This window comes from Lactuca virosa, chromosome 8, assembly GCF_052849685.1.
Source record: "Lactuca virosa cultivar CGN04683 chromosome 8, Lactuca_virosa_CGN04683_v6, whole genome shotgun sequence".
In the NCBI taxonomy this organism is placed as follows: domain Eukaryota; kingdom Viridiplantae; phylum Streptophyta; class Magnoliopsida; order Asterales; family Asteraceae; genus Lactuca; species Lactuca virosa.
In genome coordinates, this window is record NC_136433.1 from 106955253 (window position 1) to 106960875 (window position 5623).

The following is a 5623-nucleotide window of genomic DNA, read 5'->3' on the forward strand; positions in this document are numbered from 1 at the left end:
GACGCATCGATATCGGGGCTGGGAGCGGTGCTGATGCAGAGAGGGCATGTGATAGCATACGCATCGAGGCAGCTGAAGCCTCACGAGACGAGGTATCCCACCCACGATCTGGAGTTGGGGGCTGTAGTGTTCGCCCTCAAGATCTGGCGTCACTATCTGTATGGGGTTCGGTGTACCATATACACGGACCACAAGAGCTTGAAGTACTTGATGGATCAACCCAACCTGAATATGCGCCAGAGGAGATGGTTGGACGTGGTAAAGGATTACGATTGTGAGATCCTGTACTACCCGGGCAAGGCTAACGTTGTAGCCGATGCCCTGAGTCGTAGGGCGGAGAGCGCCCCGATACGGGACTTTTGTATGAGATTGACAGTGATGACTCCGGTGTTGGACACCATCCGAGGGGCCCAGGCTGAGGCCGTGAGACCGGAGAACCGCAAGAGAGAGCGGGTTATCGGATATGTATCGGAGTTTGTTACCGATAGCAGAGGGCTTATGACCTTCCAGGGTCGGATCTGGGTGCCATTTGTGGGCGGGGCACGTACCATATTGATGGAGGAGGCACACCGATCGAGGTTTTCGATCCATCCCGGGGCCACTAAGATGTATTTGGACCTGAGAAGAGATTATTGGTGGCCCTGTATGAAGAGGGATGTAGCATGGGTTGTTGAGAGGTGCTTGACCTGTCGCAGGGTTAAGGCCGAGCACCAGAGGCCGCATGGTAAGTTGCAGCTGTTGGAGGTTCCCGAGTGGAAGTGGGAACAGATTACCATGGATTTTATCACCAAATTGCCAAGGACTGCGAGGGGCGTCGATGCAATTTGGGTGATTGTGGACAGGTTGACGAAGAGCGCTCACTTCCTTGCTATCAGTGAGAGCTCCTCCGCTGAGAGGTTGGCAGAGTTGTACGTGAGGGAGGTGGTATCACGGCACGGAGTGCCGATCTCGATCGTCTCAGATCGAGATGTGCGTTTCACTTCCAGATTCTGGAAGAAGTTTCATGAGGAGTTGGGTACGAGGCTACATTTTAGTACCGCATACCACCCCCAGACAGATGGGCAGAGTGAGCGGACGATTCAGACGCTCGAGGACATGCTTCGGGCATGTGTGTTGGATTTCGGAGGGAGTTGGGACACATACTTGCCTTTGGCTGAGTTTTCCTATAACAACAGCCATCATTCGAGCATCGGTATGCCACCCTTTGAGCTGTTGTATGGGAGGAGGTGTCGGACTCCTATTTGCTGGGGTTAGGTCGGGCAGCGTGTGATGGGTAGTACAGAGATAGTACTTCAGACGACTGAGCAGATTCAGCAGGTCAGACAGAGGTTGTTGACCGCTCAGAGCCGCCAGAAGAGTTATGCGGACAGACGTTGCTCGGGGCTTGAGTTCCAGGTTGGTGATTTAGTACTCCTGAAGGTATCTCCTTGGAAGGGGGTGATCCGATTCAGGAAGAGGGGTAAGTTGGGACCTCGGTATATTGGTCCTTTCAGGGTGACTGCCAGGGTGGGCAGGGTAGCGTATCGTTTGGAGCTACCTACGGAGTTGAGCCAGATTCACGATACCTTCCACGTGTCTCAGTTGAGGAAGTGTATCGCTGATGAGTCGGCAGTGGTTCCGTTAGAGGACATTCAGGTGGATGCGAGCCTGAATTATGTTGAGAGACCGGTTGCGATTGTGGATCGAAGGATCAAGACTTTGAGAAACAAGGAGGTGCCATTGGTTCAAGTCCAGTGGCAACATCGGAAGGGTTCTGAAATGACCTGGGAGCCGGAGTTAGAGATGCGCGAGCAGTATCCAGAGTTATTTGTGGAGTGAGACTTCGAGGGCGAAGTCTGATTCTAGTGGGGGATAATTGTAACATCCGGATTCCCAGGTATCTTAAATTATGTATTTTATTGAGTTTTGGAGAGAGACTCGGCGAGTAGGCGCTCAGACTCGCCGAGTAGAGTCGCGAATCTCCATCCGGGTTAATGACTGGACTCGGCGAGTCCATACGTGGACTCGGCGAGTCCACGCTGTTTAATGAAACCCTAATTTCTCGGGTTTGGGGACTATTTAAAGGCCCTTATGGCCGCCATTTGAGGTCACCAGTCATAGAGAGAAACCCTAGAGTGCTTGAGCGTTTTGGGAGAGGAAGGAAGCCATTTTTTTGACCTTGGGAGTGTTGTTTAGCAAGAAGAAGGATGTACTAGCCAAGAGGAAGCATAGGAGATTGCTATTCTGTGGATTTGGAGCTAAGATCTTCACATTTGAGGTAGTAATTCGACTCCCCTTCTGTTCTTATGATGATCATATGGATTTAGGGTTTCTTAGACCCTTTGTTGCTTAGATTTGAAGCCCAAATAGTCCCTTATGATGAGGAGGCTTTGGATCTGGATCCATAGAGGTCCAGAGAGCCTTATTCATTAAGCTTTTTGAATAACAATGGAGGCTATGACCTTGAGTTATGGTATTTGGGGCTAAATCATCATATATGATCAAATAGATGTTGTATGTGCATCAAGATGGAAACTTTACGTGGTTATTGGGTTTGGGAATGATAGATCTATTGGTTAGAGGACTGGATCTGACCTCAGGAAGTTGTTTGAGGATGTGCATGGAATGAACTCGCCGAGTCCATGAACGGACTCGACGAGTAGAGTCGGGTAGCCCCGCGACTCGCGATCTGTGACGACTCGTGGAGCATAGGGTTGACTCAGTGAGTCGGAGGGAATTAGAGGACTGGAGTTCAAGGCGGAACTCGCCGAGTCCATGAACAGACTCGGCGAGTTGAATCGGGGTGGCCCCGCGATTCATGCCAGGTGTCACCCGTCGAGTAAGGGGAAAGACTCGACGTGTCATGCGAGATCAGAAAGATAGTGGGCACGTGTAGACTCGTCGAGTCGCCCAAGTGCACTCGGCAATTCGGGTCAAAGTTTGATCGTTGACCTTTATTGACTTTTAGGGTTTGGTCAACTTTAGGGTCTTTGAGCCATGAGAGGGGTAAAATGGTCTTTTACCCTTCTGAGAGTACTAAGAGGAGGAATAGTCTAGCCTTGAGAGATGTATTGATTCAGAGTGTTTATTTCATATGATTAGGCGGAGGCTAGACACGACTTTACAGAGTTCGAGCTTTACCGAGTTAACCGAGGTGAGTCTTCTCACTATACTTTACCTAGAGTGGTAATTAGAGCTATGAGACAGAGTATTGTGTATGCTTTTGCATGATGTGATTTCTATGTGTTATATGCTATGTATGTTACAGAGTTTTCAGAGTTAGGACCAGAAGGTCCACAGAGTTAGGGTCAGAGGACCCATAGAGTTAGGGCCAGAGGGCCCACAGAGTTATGGGACTGGGGGGTCCCACAGAGACACTTTGACCAGAGTGTCAAACAGAGTTATAGCCTCGAGTGGCTAATATGTGTTATGTGTGGTATTTTGGGGAACTCACTAGGCATTTATGCTTACAGTGTTGTGTTATGTGTCTTAGGTACCAGCGAGGATCGCGGGAAGGCGCCGGCTTGATCAGTACACACGCGGGGAGATTTTATTATGATCTTGGGAGATGATGTTATGTGATACAATGGTGTTTTTATAACGATTATGAATGAAAACGTGTTTTATAAAATGTGAAAAATTGTTTTGAAAATTTGGGTGTTACATTACAGTGTCAACTTAAATATAAATTTCAATTCCACTTAAAAAACCAAAGAATATTTTGTAAATAGTTAAAAGTGATAAAAGCAAAAACTAAATTGTAATCTCAATTTAACTAAAATATTTCCTAAAGATATTTTTATAATCTTTAAAAGTTTTCAAATAAGTAGCTTAAAATAACTTACAATAACAATAGTTTAAAATAACTCTATATAAATCATTATATTGTTACTTTTAAAATCAAAAAACAATGTTTGATGTTTTAAATAATTATAATGATAGAAGTTAAAACATTAAGCAAATAAATTTTAAAAAATTAATTAACAATAGCAACAACTATAAATAACATTAAAACATATATTATATTTAATTTTATACATGTGTAACTCGCTGGTAGAAGTCATTCAAACGATTGAAATTATGCGGTTATAATAGATGTATATATTATCATATAATTCAAAATAATCAATATATTATATCAATTTAATATACAAATTATTATATCAAATTTAACAATAACGTTATTGCTATATATTTACAAAAAAAACATATATTTGTAAAGACTTCAACTATATAGGTGTTTCTACGCAAAGCGGGACATTCGCATTGTATGTATATATAACTTTAATGATGTACTTCATCCCCCTGCACAAATACAAGGTTGTAGCCTGAAATACTACACTAGAATTTTGGAAAATACATAACTCAGAAACACATAACAATCTTCGCCAATATTTGACGGAACACATTTACACGAGGCAACATAACCAAGATGATGAGGACGAGTAGGTTTCCATTTTTTAGGTTTTAATGTAATTTTTAATTTTAGCGTAACGCTTTTTTTATCGTTTTTAGATTATTAATGTAATTTTTTGTTTTTTGTTTAGTAATGTAGTTTTTATTTGGATTAATGAAAAATTACTTTGTTTTTAAAAAAATAAAGGTTGTGTTTTTATTAAAATAATGTGATTAAAATAAATAAAAAGTAAAGTTATATAGATGATGTGGAGTGGTGCGTATTTCATAATGTGAGCAAAGACTAATAAGAATGTAGTGAAGTTGATATGACGTTAAGATGACATAATTTTTAAGTAAGAACCTTGTTGAATACTTCTTATAGTTATAGTCTAACATGCATAACTTGTTTTACGCTTTTAAAATTAAACATAAAAACAATAATATAAATAATTATATGATAATAGTTTTATGAATATAACTGTTGACATATGACATTTTATGATGTTAAAATATAACTATACTATACGTTTTTATTATCAAGTTTAATGTATTATTATTTATTATGATGGTTACTCGTTATTGCTTTAAAAGTAAGATTGATTTTTTGATAACGACTCTCTTGACAATTGGCATGTCTAATATCATAAGGTTCTAAAAAGCTCGTTATGGCTCCAAGGCTTGTACCTGCCGCCAAGCTTTATCAAAACGTCGTCTTAACTCATATATGTGTATAAAAATGAATAGTAGTTGAAAATACATATAAAAATATTAATTATATACAAAATTGCAGCCTTATGTCACCCCTTACAAACGATGTGACTCGTCAAGGCTCGGAAAAGTTTGAGGCTTGACATTGCCGCCAAATAACGCCTTACGTTATTTAGAACCTTGAATATCATCATATTATATTAGAAGGGTGGCCTTGACATCGACCGAAACAAAACATGAACTCTATACAAGGGAGATGAGGGTGGGGGAGGGGAGATGGTGAAGTATACCATAGTTGGTTAAGTAGGTTGGTCTCCGAAGATGATGTTGTGTGGATGTAAGGAAAAAATGGAAGTAAAAAGACAAGGGTAATATTGGAAAAACTAATGGTTGGATAAATAAAAGAGTTTGTGGTTTAACGATATCAGATGTATTAAAAGATGTTTTTTGATGGGAAAATGACTTATCAGAGTAATTATTATTTTTTTGTTTTGTTCACATTTAGACAAAAAAATTTTGTACATATTTAACCATCAAA